Consider the following 18,615-nt stretch of genomic DNA (forward strand, 5'->3'; position numbering starts at 1 on the left):
AACCTTCACCTCCTCTAAACTTTCTGTCCTTTTTCTAAAATATTAAAACCCACCAGGTCAAATTCTGGCTGCCTGTATCCTCATTGTATGATTGACCTCTCAGGGGCCACACTGCCAAAGAAAAGTGGCACCCATCCCTTTTCTAGAATCAGTCTCACCAGCACCCTTTACCTGGGGATAGAAACTCGCAAGTCTCTGTCCAGTCCATGATAGAGCGGTGACAGCTTCTTCTGGTGCAGGCCGTGTGCACACAACCACACCTGCTGTGAGGTAATGAGTGCAGCTGTCCTCTCATGATCAGATTCTGCACAGTCTGTGCAGAAAAAGATTTCACATGATGATACCTGGGAGCTATATTAACCAGTGGGTATAGGTTTATAATTACAACAGGTATAGATGATGGGTATAGAGAGTATATCCATAAAGCACAATAGTAGTATGTTCACCTCTGGTGCCTATGAGCTCCCCAACTCTGTGTTTCTGACCATATTTTCAGTCCTCCTGTTGAGTGGGTTGTAAATTTAATCACAAAGCAGTTGGTTTCCCCCAAAACATTTGTGCCACTATTATAACAATGGGAGTTTTTGCCATGTCCATCATTATTTTAGCTCATAAGGTTCACAGATGAGTAAGACCATTGATGACTTATCCCCCCAAACCCTAGGTACCTCCTTCAGGTGCTATGAAAGCTAGTCAACAGGGAGAAAGCCTCCTGTTCAGCACCAACTTGATCTCTTCATGTCCTGTATCTGAACTGGTGGGTGCTTTCAGCAATAGAGTCTTTTCCTGTTTCTCCTTCTCCTCCCTTCCTGGAGGAAGAGTGTTTTTGAGACACAAGCTCACAGTGTAGATTAGTCTGACCTGGAACTCACTGTAGATAGGTTGAACTTAGCCTCGTGTGTGCTAGGATTAGTCCTATGTGCCTTCCCTTCCTAGCTTATAAACCTTCTTTATCTAAGTTTCTTAGATATGGGTTTTAAAGATATTTTTCCTTCATACTTTTTCTTTTGGCTGGCATTGAGAAGTGGAAATTTTATGTTTTTAAAATATTCTGCCTTTCTGTTGAACATATAACCTTCTATTGGATTGAAGTATAAATTATAAATAGCATAGATCTTCAATGCTGAGTTCAATTAGAAGAGTTTGACATTCATGGCAATCATGTAAGACCAGGTATAGTATATTTCTGTCTCTGCTAAAGGTTCCCTGGTCCTTTGCTCCCTTCAAATCCTCCAAGAACAGGTACATTCTTGATCAACTGCTCTTCGCCATGATTAACTTCTTTTGACTTTTGTCCCCAAGATTTCCTGCTCTTGACTTTGTGGGTGGGTGTGTGTAGAGAGAGAGTTTCTTTGCTTGCTGTGGTGTTCTTGATACTTAGTTGTGCTATGGACTGTGGCAGTAGCTTTGTTGTTGTTGTTTTTTTCTTTCATCTGAGCAATGTTACACTCTGTATCAGAAACTATTCTTTATTCTGCTCTTAGACACTTGGATTGTTGATTACTGGTTAGATGAAGTGACTAAATGGATAGTCTTGTTTAAGGCTTTGGGTTTATACTTCTGTCTTGACTAAATGCCTAGAAGTAGAGTTTCTTGATCTTGAAATAGATTTGTGTCTATAAAAAATAAAAACCAGGGGGGATGGAGAAATGGCTCAGTGTTAAAGTACTTGTTGCTCCTGCAGAGGACCAGAGTTCAGTTCCCATCATGCACAGCAGGCAGCTCAAAGCAACCTGTAATTCCAGCTCTGGGAGATCTCTTCTTGCCTCTATGGGAACCAGAACACACGTGCGCATTCTGTGTCTCTCTGTCTCTCTCCCTCTCCCTACCCACCTCTCTCACACACACAAAACACACACACACCATTTGTTACAGCATGGTGACACATACCTAGGGGCTGACACATAATAGGGGCTGAGGCAGGGTTGTGAGTTTAAGTTCAACATCGGTTGTTTGTAGTATATTTTAGAACATCCAAGGCTACTTTGCAAGACCCTCAAAACAATCTGAAAAACAATCAAACAGAGAGGAAAATGAAGGCGGTTTTTCAAAGCACTGCTTTCTATTCATGCCAGCTGTGCATGTGTGCTCCAGCCGCTTCACATTCTTGCCAGTGTTTGCTGTTGCCATTGTGGCCTTGGCGTTTCTAGTGATGCCATCTTATTGTGATTTTCTTTATAACTAATGATTCCGAGAACATTCCTATATATACATTCTTTTATTAAATTTACAGTTTAGTTTTTGCAGTTGAGTTTTAATTGGGTCGTTTTTAATCTTCTTATTTGTAGGAGCTCTTTATTTTTGCCCACTTGTAATTAGCCACCTGCCTCATTAGCTTCAACAGTTTTTTTTTTTCCTTGGTTATCTTGGATTGTCAAACTAAGTTCTCATTGCCGCTTTGAATAATTACAAAGCAACTGCTTTTTAAAATCATGTGTGTTTTATTTATTTTTTTACATTTCCAGTATTTCATAGAACATCCCAAACTATTTTAAAAGGGTGATTGAGTGATTACTTTTCACCTTCTTGTGTCCTGTCCCCCCCCCTTGTGTGTGTGTATGTGTGTGTGTGTATGTGTATGTGTGTGCGCACGTGCGTGTGTCTGTCTCTGTGTGTGTGTGCAGAAGTGCTCACCTATATGTGCGGGTGTAGAGGCCAGAGGTCAGTGCCTGCTATCTTTCTCTGTGCTCTGCACATCACCACCACCACAGCCATCATCATCATCATCATCACTGTTTTTGGTAGCAGTGGGAATTGAACCTTGGGCCTCACACATGTGAGGCAATCACTCTGCCACTGAGCTACATGGTCAGCCCTTCCACCAGGGGCTCCAAAGTCAGGGCCTCATGTTTGCACAGCAGATACTTTATTCACTCAGCTCAGCCATCTCACTAGCCATGTTATCTTTTCTATTCAGATGTTTAATTGTATTCTTCCGCTAGCTAGTCATGTGATTCATTACACTCTTCGTTTACTAATTTGAGTCACCACATGCCTGGAATTAAACCTACTAGTTCCAAGTATATTAATACTGGTAGATTTAATTTGTTAATATATGGGACTTTCAGCCATTTTTATGTAAGAGTCAGTCTCTTGATTTGCTTGCTTAGTATTGATTTGGTGAAATTGTTAGCTTTGTGAATTTTTGTCTCATCCTGGTTTCAGGGCTAGACCAAACTCAGTGGAAGATGTGAAGTGCAGGTATAGTGTCTTATTCTTTGTCACAATTTTAACTAAAGTGACCACACATCTTACTCTGTCATTGCCATTCCTGTCTGCTTTGCCCTGGAGTCTTTTTCTCTACCTCAAATCACATGCTTCCTTATTGTGCTAAGCTCCGGTCCCTCATGGCAACATCCTTCCCTGCTTGGGCCCTGATTCTGCAAGTGTAGTTGTCAGAAACATTGGCTGCCTGGGTTTTTCAGTGTCAATTCTCTTTGGGGATAAGCTCCCATCAGCTAAGCTGGGGGCATTTGATGGCAGCATCGAGGGCTGCAGTCATCACAGCCCTCACCTTGAGCTGTGCCATCAGTTGGACAACACAAAATTTACAGGATGCTATTTTCGACCTACAAAAAAGGCAGCTTCGCAGAATTCAGGCCATTTCCTCTGAGATGTCTGGAGGCTCCTGGAAGCTGGGAAACCTTTGTTTCCTGATGGCTGAAGATCTGAAGGAGAGGCCGGCAGTGGAGACAGGTGGACACATAAAGGAAAGGCTTCCAGATGAATATTTCAAGCTCTTTCTGTCTCACACTTTTGTTTTGTTTTATTGGTTTAACTTATTTTTAGCGTGTGTGTGTGTGTGTGTGTGTGTGTGTGTGTGTGTGTGTGTGTGTGTAGAGGTATGTGCATATGATTGCAGATGCATGAAGAGGCTAGAAAGGGACATTGGATCCCCTGGAACTTGAGTTAAAAGTGTTTGTGAGCTGCCCAACGTGAGTGTGGAGAACCAAACGGGTCCTCTGGAAGAGCAGGAAATGTTCTTGACCCCTGAGCCACCACTCCAGCCCCTTAGTATGTTAAGGTAGAATCTTACCCCAGAAGCTTGAGAAATTGCTCAGTGGTTAAGAGTGTTTATTGCTCTTACAGAGGTCCTGAATTCAGTTTTTAGCACCCAAGCCAAATAGCTCACAACTTCTTCTAACTTCAGCTCCTGGGGATCTGATGGCTGTGGCCTCTGCAGGTACCAGCACTAATATGTACATAACTCATTACACAGACCCATACACATAATTCAAAATAATAAAATAATCCTTGTTATCGAGGTCCTTTGTGGACCAGCCCCAAGGTCCTCTTCAGTGTTCAGATCTGATGTGACCAGAAGCTAAAGGAACATTTTTCTTAGGGCATCTAAGGGTGAATGAACTCTCTCACACACATGCTGTTCTGAACAAGTCTCTTTATTCTTCTGCTTCTATTCTAATTCTGTCCTCATTTTAATTCCTCCTAGCTTCTTCTCCTCTAGTCTAAAAACTCTCTTTCTTACAGGATCCTTGGAGCAATAAAAAAATAAAATTGCAAGACTTCCCTCTCATTGGTCAAAAGCACATTCCTATGATAAGTGATAAGTTGCTGAGCCATTTACCATGGCAACACAAGGTTCCAAGGTTTGGGGAGTAAGACCATAGTCAGAGTCAGGTAGCACAGGGTCCATAGGTCTTTTATCAGATAGACTTGGCAAGCGAAGAATTGGCGTGCGTTCCTTAGGGTGATTTGTGTAGCAAACTTGTTAGACACATGTGACTCTGACCTTGTGTATAGCTGTAAGGTTTTAAACTTATTTATTTACAAAAAGTCTTTAGTCTAGTTTGGACTTGCTTTGAGGTAAAAGTGAACTAATTATGAGCAGTTAATGTAGACAAAAGGAACAAAGCAGGATTTTTACGTGTCTACAGTCCTTGTGGGACAAATAGATCTAGTTATGAAGCATGACTTAGTGTTTATATATATTACACACTAAGTATATATTCTATATGTCAAAATTATACAGTATAATGAAAAGTCATTTTCCCGACCACTGACATAATGTGCTCATAAGATTGAGATGTAATCATGAGATTACTTATACACATTACATGGGATTACACACTACAGTGCAGGTATTAAGGAGAGACCAAGCTGTTTTAGTGAGCAATGGCTGATGGTCCTCCTGGGCAGGATTAACCTCCACCAGAGAGTCACTCCTCTGGTAAGTTGACATCAGATTATCAATCTGATTAAAATGCTGTATATTTCCATGGCTTCTGACATTTTGTACTTTAAACTGACTTGGAATTTAATATGTAGCCTAGGCTAGCCTTAAACACAGTCCTCCAAGTGTTAGAATAATACACATCTTCTACCACGTCTGGTTCCTCTTACACTTTTTTGTATCTTCCTAAACTCAGAAGGTCTCTTGCTTTGCTATCCCTGAGTTCCAGGGGAGAATATTTTTCTTAATCTCCATTTACAACTCTTTCCACACAAAAGTAGCCCCCTTCCATATACCACATTATCTAATACAGCAATACTTTCTAACGACTAAAGACCTTATAAAGTTAAGATAATCTCAATAATTTAGCTGGAAAAACAGTACTTGAATGTCATAAACACGGTCCTAATTTTCTCTTCTAGCCCCTTAATCTATTACCTCTATAGAAGCAGAGTGATTATTTTCAATTCTTGGTTGAATCTTAGTCTAATTTGACCATAGTCCTCTTGTGGTTCCTTCATTCAGTAGAGAAAAACAAGAATCTGGGCTCATCCCAGCACAACATAAACTGGGTATTGTGATGCTCATTTGTAATCCCAGCATGAGAATCAAGTCCAAGGTGATCCTCAGTAATGAGTTCAAGGACAGTGGGATGCATGACACCCTGCCTTAAAGGACAACCCAAAGCCAGAGTCCTTCATGACCTCCAGGATGTGGACCTGCCGCTCCCCATATTTCTCACTTCTCTGCCACCAACCTGCACACTTGGCCTCCAGCTGTGCGAGCCTCCTGCCAGTGTTCAGGCCTGCTCCTACCCCAGGACTGCTTTCTCTAATGAGCTGCTTCCCTTGTCTGAAACTTCACCCTTAAACTTTGACTTCTTTAAGGGCTTCTCTCATACAGCACCTTTTCTGAGGGCTCCCTGGCTGCGCTATATAGATTTGTATTTCCCCTCACCAGCTCTGATCACCCTTTAGCTTATTAGTTACCCCAGTCAATCTAATAGTGTTACTTAGTTCTCTGGGCACTACCATGGCAGTTTGAATGGCTATTCCATTACAGCCAGAATTCTTTCTCTTCTTTGTATTCCCACCACCTATTGTAATGCCTAGAACATAGAACATATCCAGCAAGTAATTGTAAATACATTTAAATGAAGAGGTGTGTAGCTCCATGTTAGAGTACTGGCCAAACATGCACAAGCTCTGGGTTGTGCACACACACACACACACACACACACACACACAATCAACAAGAGGAAGTCCCATGTGTATCAGAGTACCAGATGGAGAAAGTTCTGGTCCTCTTATCCTACCCAAGTGTGTGATACTGGAAAGGTGAACTAAGAAAATTGTTTCAAATTTCTACTAATATCATTTGACACATTTTTAAAAATCATCTTTTAATGAAGACATGGAGCTCATGGGGATGGATTGGAAATATGTTGTAGACCCCTTCTTGACACCGATCAACTTCGTGGCTGTGGCCCACCTACTGTGGGCTGATGTTTAACAATGGCTGATTGTCATGTGTTCTGAGAAGTTCTGTTTGCTGCCAGGGGAATTCTTCCAGCACATTCGTGTCTCCCTACTGAAGATCAGACTGTAGAGTGTCTTTGACGAAGAGTTTAGCTGGAGGAGAAGAGTCCCTGACCAAGCTGTCTCTGGTCAGTCTGTCTGTCTTCATGAAGAGACTGGTGCCACTCATCCACTGGTGTGCTCCCTTGCTGTGGGCCCACTCTGTGCCAGACCCTGCTCAAGAAGGAGCACTGTGAGAAGACAGTGAGTTGGCACATGTATGCCTGCTGCAAGGCTAATTGCCTGCACGTCTTAGCCCAGAGAGTGGGTTCAGGCACAGTCTATGATTGCCCCTATTTGAAGTGTCCCTAAGAGGGTCCCTTATTACACCTTCCTAAAACTGCCCTTTATTGGACCAAATCTCCTCTTCCCTCAGTAGTGTTAGAAAATTGGACACAGAGGAGAGTGGTCTGATTTCGTGTTTGGATGAAATGTAGATCCACCATTTGCCCCAGTTCTCAAAGTGGATTTAGTCAAGGTAGTGCTTTTCTCTGTTTCTCACCACTAGTTGAAAAGGCAAAAACAATTCCTTATGGTAACGGGTGGGACACAGGTCATTCCTGAGTGTGGGAATGTTATGTGGCAAAAGGAAGAGTTTAGATCCTTTTCTTGTTAATTTTTCCCCTCCTGGTCCAGCTTTTCCATGTTCCACCAAATCTTCACTATTCAAGAATGTCCCCACCTTCCCTATGACCACCTTCCCTATGAGCCTCAAAGAGAATGTTGGCTGTTACAGGCCCCCCTACACAGGAGAACTACAGGATCTGCAGTCAGACTGACTAGTTGGCAGTGTGGCTCCCACAACAAGTAGCCTAATGACCTTGAGAAAATTAATCTCTCATTCTTAACTTCCCTGGATAAATGTGACCAAAAGAATGCCTTGCTCTTGCCTTCTGCATCTCAGACTCACAACTTTCCTTTCTTTATTCTCTCATGCATTACATCCCAACAGCAGGCTCTTTACCACCACCTCTCCTCCCAATTCCTCCCATCTCTTTTGCCCCCTACCCCAGATCCACTCTTCCTCTGTTTCCCTTCAAAAACAAACAAACAAAAAACAAAAAACATAGAAGAGTAGATCTCCCAGCGATCTCTTAGTTGATTCTGTGAGCCCTCTTCTCATAATTTCCTCAAACCCTCTGGCTCCGATAATCCTTCCTTCCCCTGACTTTAGATCAACCATTCGTTGCCCACATCACTATAACCCCAGCATATCTTGCAAGCAGGGCAGATTGTAGGCAAAGATTATTGTGGCTGGGTTGATTTCCAGTCCCGCTGCTGTGAGTCTTGCCTAGTTATAGAAGATGGCCAGTTTGGGTTCTATATCCCCATTACTAGGAGACTTCACTAGGTTCTCTTTCATAGATTCCAGGGAGCTCCCTTAATACTAGGTTTCTGCATTGCTCCCCCCCTCCCCAATACACTTGCTCAACTATGTTCATAGAAGCCAGAAACTGGAAACAATCTAGATGTTTCTCAACAGAAGAATGGATTTTTAAAAATGAGGTATATTTGTACAACAGAGTATTACTCAGCTTTTAGAAACAATGAATCATGAAATTTTCAAGCAAAAGAATGGAACTAGACAAAATTATCCTTAGTGAGGTAACACAGACCCAGAAAGGCAAGCATAGTATATACTCACTTGTAAGTGGACATTAGCTTTTAAGTAAGGATAATCATCCACAGATCTAGAGAGGTTAAGTAATAGGGAGGGATCAGGCAGGGATGCGTGGATCTCCCTGAGAAGCAAAAGTAGAATAGATTTTATGGGTGGACTGGGAGCAGGTGGGGATGGGAACAGGAAGACTCAGGTGAGGGGTGTAGTGTATTAGGAGAGGTGACTAAATTGAGGGATATTTAGAATTGTTTTAAAAGACAGGATACACGCAGGGCATGGTGGCACACACCTTTAATCCCAGCACTTGGGAGACAGAGTCAGGCAGATCTCTGAGTTCGACACCAGCCTGGTCTACAGAGTGAGTTCTAGGACAGTCAGAATTACATTGAGAAACACTGTCTCAAAAACAAAACAAAAAACAGACAGGATCTCATGTAGTCCATGCTAATCTTGAAATTGCTGTGTAGCTGAGGATGACCTTGAACTTCTGATCCTTCTGTCTCTGTTTCCCACTATGTGATACTGGGAAGCAAACACAAGGCTTCATGTATTCTGTGCAAGTACTCTACCGACTGAGTCATAGTTCCAGCCCTATTAATTTCATATGATAATAGAAGTATGGACAAAGAGTTGCCAGAGCAGACAGCACAGGCTTGGAAATATTCTGAGTACTGAGATAAGGAACACAAACAAGTATTAGGCTGTCAGGGTCATGTCACTGGGATAGGAGCAGTTAAGGGGGACGCAAAGACAGTGGAAGATGATGCATAATGCTCATCTCCAACCACAGATGACACCAAATATAAACATGTCCTATGATTGTCATTGGGTAGAGTAAAATGGGCTTTTCTGTGTGACTGTTTGCACAAGAGTCATGTTGGTTTGACTCATTTTCCACCATGCTTCTCTCCACGGGGCATCCTTACTGGAGTCCCATCTTCAGTTTCCATAAACAGCATGACTTCTCAGATGGAAAGTTTCAGAATGACAAAGTGCTGAGGATGCAGGGTGAATTCAAAACCACTTTCAGCTCATCTAAACATTTTCTTCAAAAGCCAGTGAAACATGCTGTACCCAACCAAGCCAGCACACAATGCTCAATTCTGAGTTTGCTATAGATTCCCACAGCCTTTAAATAAGAACAAATTTTCATCAAAATTTCTTTTGTGACTTTTTTCTATTGAGGTTGGAGAATCTGTTTTTTTTTTTTTTTAAAAAAAAAAACTCCTCTGAATAGTTATTGAACATTCATATTAAATATTGGAGACTTTTGGGGGGTCCTTAAATTTTGAAAAACAGCTGCTTTTGTTTTATTCAATGACCTTCTTTAGCTAGGCATGGCCCCTGGAAAAACAGAATGAAAAAATATATGGAATCTCAAAGTATCTGTTAGGAAGGCAATATTCAGAAGAGAAAGGGAAGGGGAGAGAAAAAAGGAAGATCTCATACCTCAGATTCCGTTGCCAAGGACACAGAGGGTTGGGACTCAGCTGCACATTACCATCTCCCTTTATGCCCCTAGGATGTGGATTAGCATCGCTGAGCAAGAGACTTCATCTCCATCATCCCTGCAAGACAGTCACACACTCTACCTAACCATACCTCCTATAACACAACAGTCTTGGCCCAGAAATCTATCATGTCTCTTACTGTCTGGGCCAAGTGTTTCCAGGTTCTTGGTCTTTTATTTAGAGAATTGTCCCAAAGGTGCTCACAGACTGCAGAGTAGCAAGGAAACTTTATTTAAAAGAAAAACAGTAACGCAGATGAAAAAGAGACACCAGGCTGTGTGATTGAGAGTACACAGGGGCCTCTGGTTGTTGTCTGTGTCTTCCTTGACAGCATTCAAGAGAAGGAGTTAGGTTGTGAAAGCACTTCATGTCCAGCTTTCTCTGTTTTGATTGACTGACATGGATTACATAAAACTGCTCACTGCAAATGCCTCTTGCTGGGATACATCTGAATTTAATAATATGCATATCAAATTATGCATAGGCATAATATGGCAAGCTGGATGTTCCCTATAAGTTTATTCACAGGACACAGTTTGTCTTATTGAACATGCACCCAAAACTAATTCAGGCCAGATGGACCCATCTCCCTTCATTTCAGGATATGTTGTAGGACATTTTTGAATCAGACAGGACATTATCAAGGAGTTGTTAAGGGGAATAGCATATTTCCATTGTTTAAAGCAGATATACATGCAGGTGGGGCATGCCAGAAGGTTTCCTAGGTGCATCGTTAGAAGAGGAGTGTGCATAGCCAAGCCAAGTAAACTTAGGTTGCTAAGCTTGCCCCTATGTTTGCCTGCCTCATTACCTGTCCCCTTATGCCTGTGACTGATCCAGGGATTAGAGGGGATCAGAACAGCAAGAGAGCAGAGCCTTTCCGTTTGTTTAACTGCCTTATTGATACTTGATTCTTCTCTTACACATTAGAACTTATCAAACAGATGGGGAAGCATATCACTTTCAAAGACAGCCCATGGTTTGGGATAGCAATAGAAAAGAATATTGCAGATCTCCTGTGGCTCTCACTTACGAATCCCAATTCTTCTTGTTGGAACCATTTAGAGAAAATCCAGTCCCTCTTCTGTGTGACAGCAATTCTTATTCATGCCAACAAGAATCTGTGCTTCCTGGTTATTCTTTTTTTTTTCCTTAAGGCTTATTGGTTACTCCCTCTCCTGCTATGATTTCCCCATGGTGGCTAGTCTTAGCTCTGTTCACATTCCAGCTACTTCCACATCTCAGAAATGTAGATGTCAAAAACAGAATGTGTATTTCAAGTGGAGGAGGGGAGCTGATGTCATACCCTTCCTCTTCAAACTATACCTCTGTTGGTGTAGCCTAATGCTAAATTAGTTTCTGGTAATTATATCACATTTTGGCTAAAATAATAATAAAATCTGTGATTCTTAATGCATTAGGTTACATCTACTTTAGAAATTCTACCATTGACTTTTTAGGTCCTCAAACAGTTTATCTTAATAAATTTATTTTTTAATTGAAAATAGATTCTTCTCTCACACAATACATCCCAACCAAAGTTTCTTCTCCCTCAACTCCTCCTAGCTCCCTCTCACCTCCCTCTTTCCCAGACCACCTCCCTCTTCATTTCCTCTTCAGAAAAGAGAAGGTCTCCAAGAGAGAACAGCCAGATAGGACAAAAGAAAATACAGTAAGACAAGGCAAAAGCCCTCATATCTAGGCTAGACAAGGCAACCCCATAAAAGGAAGAATTTCAAGAGCAGGCGAAAGAGTCAGAGACGCATGCACTCCCACTGTTACAGGTCCCACAAAACACCAAGCTAACAGCTATAACATATTCGCTGAGGACCTGGTGCAGACTCATGCAGGTCCCGTTTGCCGCTTCCATCTCTGTGAACCCTACAGAGTTGATTCAGTGAACCGTGTTCTCCCAGTGTCCTCCACCCCCTCTGACTCCTACAGTATTTCTTCCCTCTCTTCTGCAGTGTTCTCTTCTCTCTAAGAGGAGAGACCCCGATAGAGGCCTCCAATTTAGACTCTGTCTCCCTGACCCTCTTCCATCTGCTGCTAAAGGAAGCCTTTCTGCTGATGACTGCTGGACAAGACATCAATCTATAAATATAGCAGAATATCACTAGGAATCATTTCATTGTTTTGTTTTGTTTTGCCAGTGTGTTTGGTTTTACCATAGGTCTCTGGACTATCTAGTCCAGGCAGTGTAGGGCAGGGCTCCCTCACGTGGGTGGGCCTCAAGTTAAGCCAAACATTGGTTGGCCACTCCCACGTGTTCTGCGCCACCATTGCTCTAGCATGTCTTACAGGCAGGACAGATGGTAGATGAGGGTTTTGTGGCTGAGTTGGTGTCTGGGTTTGCTTCTCTTTCTGTGGCCTGCAGAGCACCTTCTCACACCAAAGAAATTAGAACATAGGGGTGAAAGCTTCAAGCCTGCACCAGATCGCCCTCGCTATGTTCAATGAGCTAAGTGGTTCTTTTCTTCAGCAATGGGGCCCCCACTGTTAGTTTTCAGAGGGTGACCTTCTGTCCTAGCATCAGCCTGAGTGTTTTAGAGATCTCCATGGGACCTCCTCAGCCAACAACCAAATGTTACCCAATCCCACCACTTCAAGTCTTGCCTGTCTATAAAAGCTGGCCACTTCAGACTCTATATCCTCCGTTACCAGGAGTCCTCACTAGGTTTCTACACCACTCTCCCAATGTTCCATATCTACTTCAGGAATTGTACCAGTGACTTTTTAGGTCCTCCAATAATTTATCTTGATGAATTTATATTATTGGCTTTATATATCTCACCTAACAAGATTTTTATGGATCATGAGTCAGAATTCCCCCATACTCATGAAGTCTATTGTAGTATATCAAATTCTGATTCTTCTTGACTATTAAAGAAAATTGGAACTGGATAAGACCTGGGTTATTGAATCATTCACTAACACCATTTATATATGGTGGTCCCTTCAGATATGAATTCACCTTTAGGCTAAATCTTCTAGATCATTTGCAAGGATTTCAGGAGAGGACTCATGTCATGCTGAGGTCATAGTGTGCCCACGCAAACTTTCTGTTCTGAGTCTGGGAGCTTGGTTATGAAAGGAAGAGATATTAGTTTGATAGCAACTGTTTTGAATGAGCCCATTAACTAAATGAGTTCTGGTATTGGGGTGGTGAATACATGTTCAGGAGTGCATGCAGGTGTGCATGTATGTTGTTCTCGTGCTTGCATGGCAAGCATACTCAAGAATTTTTTTGAAAGATTTGGAAATCACCCATCAATAATGGCTCTGATAGCATACCTGAGATGAGAACCATGTTTGATTTTCCGGGAAAGTGGCTTAGATTTTCATACTTGAGAAGATGGCTTCCCTTTGCCAGCTGGGACCCAGGACTACTGCCCTGTGGAGAAGCTCCACTCTGTGTTCCCAGTTGGTTGGTTTCAGTATGACAGAAGATGTTTGCCTTTGGTACTGAGAAAGCTGTCTACCAAGTAGACCCTCTCATGGTGAGATACTGCCACCTACTATGTCACAGTGAGTACCTGCCAGATTCCAAACCAAGCACAGCCAATGTTTTCTTATAGGAAGGGGACGTGGCTCCCTCAAGTTCCTCTTAGTGTTATTATCATCATTGGTCCCATATGTCACTGTAGCTTTTGGATGCAGCTGGCTTCAAGTGTCCACAGGTGAGATGAGAGCTCTCCAGCCACCTCCCAGAACCTTTGAAGGGAAAGCCCTAGTCACACGCGAGGGTCGGGCACCCTGATGTGTCCTCGCGTATCCACATAGACAGCTTTTTTCTGATTCAACCCCATCTGACTCCTTGCCAATGATCAGAGTGGGCTGAACCTGAGACTCAGAGCCATGCTACAGTACATGTGCAAAACTGTGTTGCTTTGCAGTGGGGTAGCGCCATAGCGAAGGAAATTGGGAAGAGCTTGCGGTAGGGTAACTCTATAGATGAGGGAAATGGGAAGATTCTAGTTACTTTTGAAGGGAAAAATGTCATGACTTGCAGATATGGGAGGGTGAGGAAGAATATAGATCCAGTGGCAACTAGAGTTTAACTTCAGCCTTTGGGAGGTTTTGCTACACTAAATTGAAAACAGGATAGATAGGAAGGCTGGGGGCAGGTAAGGGAAATGAATTCCATTTGTAAAGGATGATTAAGATGCCTGTTAGACAACTTGCCAGGGATCGGAAGACGACATTGGATGTATGGATCTATCCTGCCAGGAGGAAACTAGACTAGATATCTAAACACTGGAGCTATTAAGTGCCATATTAAGACCAGATAAGACAGTGCTAAGAAATTTGTTATTGATCACAAGGAGCATTGCACAAGTGTGGTGTTAATTCCCTTGTCCATTCCTAGGGTAACAGAAAATTCTTCCTTAAGGGGAACTAGACCTAGAGTCCTTGAGAACATGTTATATGGGGGCAAGCGTGGGCTGATCCCATCCTCCCCCATTACCCGGTGAGGGCTGCCGGTTCACTTGAATGCCAGCAGCAGCTCAGAAAGTGTCATCTCCAGGCACACTTCCAATGCAATTAATCATGTCAATACCTATAAATAAAGTGCAACCAACAGTCACTTTAACAGCGCATGCTAATTATCAGTAGGATTGTCGCTGAAAAAGGGCCTCTCTCTCTCATGCTTTTTATTTTTTGCCCATTTTGCCATGTCTTGGGGATAGTATCAAGAATGCCATCGGGGTGTCTGAGGAGATGGGATGAGCAGATCATTAACAGAGGCCATGTTCCAAAAGGATTGGGTTTGGGCCCTCAATGTAATTGTTATGGGTGACAATAAAGGACATCCAGGAGAAATCTCACAACTAGGATTGCACTTAGTGCTGTTTCTTACAAGGTTTTATTTTTGAAAGGGGTGCGTTAAAAACAGGGTTTCTCAGAGAGCCAGACACAGTCAAGAATATGGTGCTGGGAAGAATAGACAAGAGATGAGAAGTTCCATAGCCTTGTGGTTCATTGGCCTGGAACTCCGCTACCTGGACAGCAAGCCCCAGGCATCTGCCTTGTCTCTTTCCACAGTGCTGGGGTTTACATGTAGTGCCAACACACCAGGCTTTTCATGTGGGCTGTGATGATCAGTCTCTGGACTACACTGTATGAGCAATCACGACAGCCCCTGTGTGTAATTCAACTTTCATTATCATCAACCCTGTAGATAGATAGATAGATAGATAGATAGATAGATAGATAGATAGATAGATAGACAGACAGACAGACAGACAGACTGACTGACTTTTAAAGACAGGGTTTCTCTGTATAGCCCTGTAGACCATGCTGGCCTTGAACTTGGTGATCTACCTGCCTCTGCCTCCAGAATGCTGGAATTAAAGGCTACACCACCACCACCTGGCCTGTGTTCAAATATTAATACCCCAAAGGAGAAATCTGAGAAATGACATTGTTCATCTAATGTTAAGTGGGCAGTCAAGGCTTTAACTGAGCTTCGGTCAGTCACATTGTATGTCCAAGCTTCAGGGGTTTTTAATACAAAGATTTAGACCATTTATTTTTAATGCCACTATTGAGATAGTTTTGTTTAAATTTGTCATCCTATAATTTGCTTTTTATTTCTACTAGATTTTTCTCTCTGACCCTGTCCTCTTCCCATGGTTACCTGTCTTTTTTTAATTACTGAGCATTTCCACACACCTATATTATTTCACATTTTTACTTTTTAGCCACAAACTCCTTGTATTGTTTTAGTTCTTTCTTTTGGGTATGTATTACACATCCTTAACATATATAAGCCAACCTAAAGTGATGTCATTCTACTTTTACTATACATCATGCAAAAAGCACGTGATTTTAGTCTTATCTTTTAGTGAATAACATCAGTAAAATGAGAATTTTTAATATTTAGTTATCAATCCTAAGAATGACTCCAACAACCCCCTTGGGCTATGTACCCATTTTGTCCCAACAAAGCCCAGTGTAGCAAATATAATGCTGTGGTTAGCATAGTTTCTGGCAGCACCCTTTAGGATATCGCAGAGTGGGAAAGGAATTCACTAGGAGAATGCAGGAAGAATATAAAGTGTACTAGCCAGTCGGAAAATACAGCTAATATTGACTACTACAGGCGCAATTGGAGAAAAGAGATTACAGTTTGGCAGACAGAGAACTTAGACACACTTCTGGGCATTTCCCAATGTACCCTGCTGACGGAGCTGCACTTGACCACCCCAAGCAGGAGCCAATGAGGCATTTCTCTGCATGTCATTGCCTTTCCCCACTATCCTCCACGACACTCAGTACTGGTGATGCTTCTGCATTCTGATTCTCTCTGGCTGAAATAGAAGGCAGGTATTCCACCGTTTTTTGTTTTTTTTTTGTTTTGTTTTGTTTTTGTTTTTTTGTTTTTGGCCCTTCTCAACATTCCAGAAGATGTCCTAAGAAACTCTACACTCATATACACATTGTTTCTCAATGCTGGCACAAGTCACATTTTGGACTGGATAACCGTAGCTTAGCCATGTACTGTTCTTGCAGTGAACCTGGACTGTATCTGTCTGTTAGATGTCAGTAACACATCCCAGTCCTCAAAGGTGACAACCAGAAGCTCTGGATTGCGTCAAATATCCTCTGACGAGCAAATTCACTTCTGATTGGGAAGTACTGATTCAAGGGAATGTTCGTGGATATAGAGATTCCACAGGTTCTTGACCCCTGCATCAACTTATGATGAGAAAGGAACATTACCAGCAAATGCCAGTGGCCCCCTGGCCCACTGCCTGGGAAGCTCATGGCCCCTCAAGAGATGACAACTCTGGGTTACTATTGCAAATTCAGCCTCAAGACAGTTCTTCTAGCCAAATAAGATATAAGAATAAGGAAATGAGGGCAGGGAAAGATGGCCCAAGAGTTACGAGCTCTTGCTGCTCTTGCAGAGGACCCAGGTTCAGTTCTCAGCAGCCACATGGTGGTCCACAACCACCTACAATTCCGGTTCCAGGAGATCTGCTGCTTCACTTGTGATTTCTGTGGACACCAGACAACATGTGGTGCACATACATATTCACAGACAGAACACATGCATAGAATGAAATAGATAAATCTATAAAAAAGTAAGCAAATGAATAAATAAGTGAATGAATGGATGGATGAGATCCCTAATGATTGTTCACAGTGTTACTCTGAGGAAGAGTGGCATGAGGTTGTATATATAGGAAGGGGGGATATTTTATTGCTTTACTTAAGTCTTTCAATATTCAAATTTAATGTCATTTTACCTATTAATACTTAATTTTCTGTGTTGTCCAAGAGTGTCAATATATACACATGAATGCAGGTGCCAGTAGCCTTAGTTCCTCTGGAGCAGAAGTCACAGGTGGTTGAGCCTCCTGATGTGGCTGCTGGGAACTGAACTCAGGCCCTCTAAAGAGGAGTCTGCACTTTTACCCAATGAACCATCACTTCAGCATCATTTTATTTTTATTTAATTATTTTATAAATAAATTACTTCTATATGTAAAACTTTAAAAATTGTTTGAAGGATTTCTTTTGATTTTGTTTTTAGTCATGATCTCATGTAGCCCACTCTGCCTTTGAACTTTGATGTTGCCAAGGAAAACCTTGACCTCCTGATCCTCCTGCCTCTACTTCCCAAGTGCTGTGAGTGTCCACTACCCCTGGTTTATTTGTTTCATGCTAGACAAGAACTGTACCAACTGAGTCATACCCCCCCACACACACACATTTCTTTTTGAATCACTTGAGGGTCAAGAACATTCATCTTGATGATTATTTGTTAACTTATGTGTTTTAAAGATACACTTGGGGATTTTAGTCTTAGAATTTTGTTGTTGTGTATTTTTCCTTTAAACTCAAGTGTATACAGTCTTACAGTAGAAATATTTATGAATGGAACTCATAGTAAGGAGGAAAAACACCACCACATACTTAGTACATAGTACAGAATGAATCTGACACTTCATGTTTAACTATGTTCCTCAAGGACCAGAAGTAGAATGAGCATATTTCACATCTTTCAGAGTGGGGTACACTTTGTGAACCCCCAAGAAATTGATGCTGAAAGAATTGACTATGGTATTTTCATGGGCATGATTTTGGCCAATTTCAAATTGGGATTCTCTGGGCAAAATGAGGTAGGACAAGAGAGCAAGTGCTGTGGAAAGGAAGACTAGAAATCAAGGACACAGAAGTGGACTTGAGTATAAAAAGCAAAGAGAGGGTTAGGCCTCCTGCAGAAGTAAACACAGCATCACACAGCAACAAGAACCTGCCAGGTGTGAAGCCTCACTCCTGTGCAATGCCCCCTAGCCTTTCCCCACAGGGAAAGATCTGGCCACCAGGGCTCCTGAGGTCAAGGTTCCAGAAACCAGGACTGCTTGGGCTGCAAGGTGAGGTGATTTTGTTTGCATGAGCCAGGCGATGCTTCTAGACGCAGACCAATTCATCTGCCTTAGCTACCAAACAGATCCTTTACCTCCTCCTCTCTGTAGAAGCAGTCAAGCCAGGTTGTTGGCAAGGTGACCTTCCAAAGCTGAATCTGTGCTTCCAAAAATAGAAGCATCCTCCAAGAATCCAAAAGGGGAGGGGAGGCTGTGGCTGTTGAGGCCAGAACCCAGTCCCCGGAGCACTGTCAGTATGAAACCGTATTAATTAGACACAGGCACCAAGATCCATAACCTCAGGTGTCTCACAGAAATTGAAACTAAATGAACTGGC

General features: G+C 42.3%; 1 protein-coding gene across 1 annotated transcript in view; it reads left to right on the top strand.

Annotated features, from left to right (window-relative positions):
- Syt9 (synaptotagmin 9) overlaps window positions 1-18,615 on the top strand; it is a 166,270-nt gene that overhangs the window by 96,314 nt on the left and 51,341 nt on the right. The window lies entirely within an intron of this gene.

This window comes from Microtus pennsylvanicus, chromosome 5 (assembly GCF_037038515.1).
Source record: "Microtus pennsylvanicus isolate mMicPen1 chromosome 5, mMicPen1.hap1, whole genome shotgun sequence".
Classification (NCBI taxonomy): domain Eukaryota; kingdom Metazoa; phylum Chordata; class Mammalia; order Rodentia; family Cricetidae; genus Microtus; species Microtus pennsylvanicus.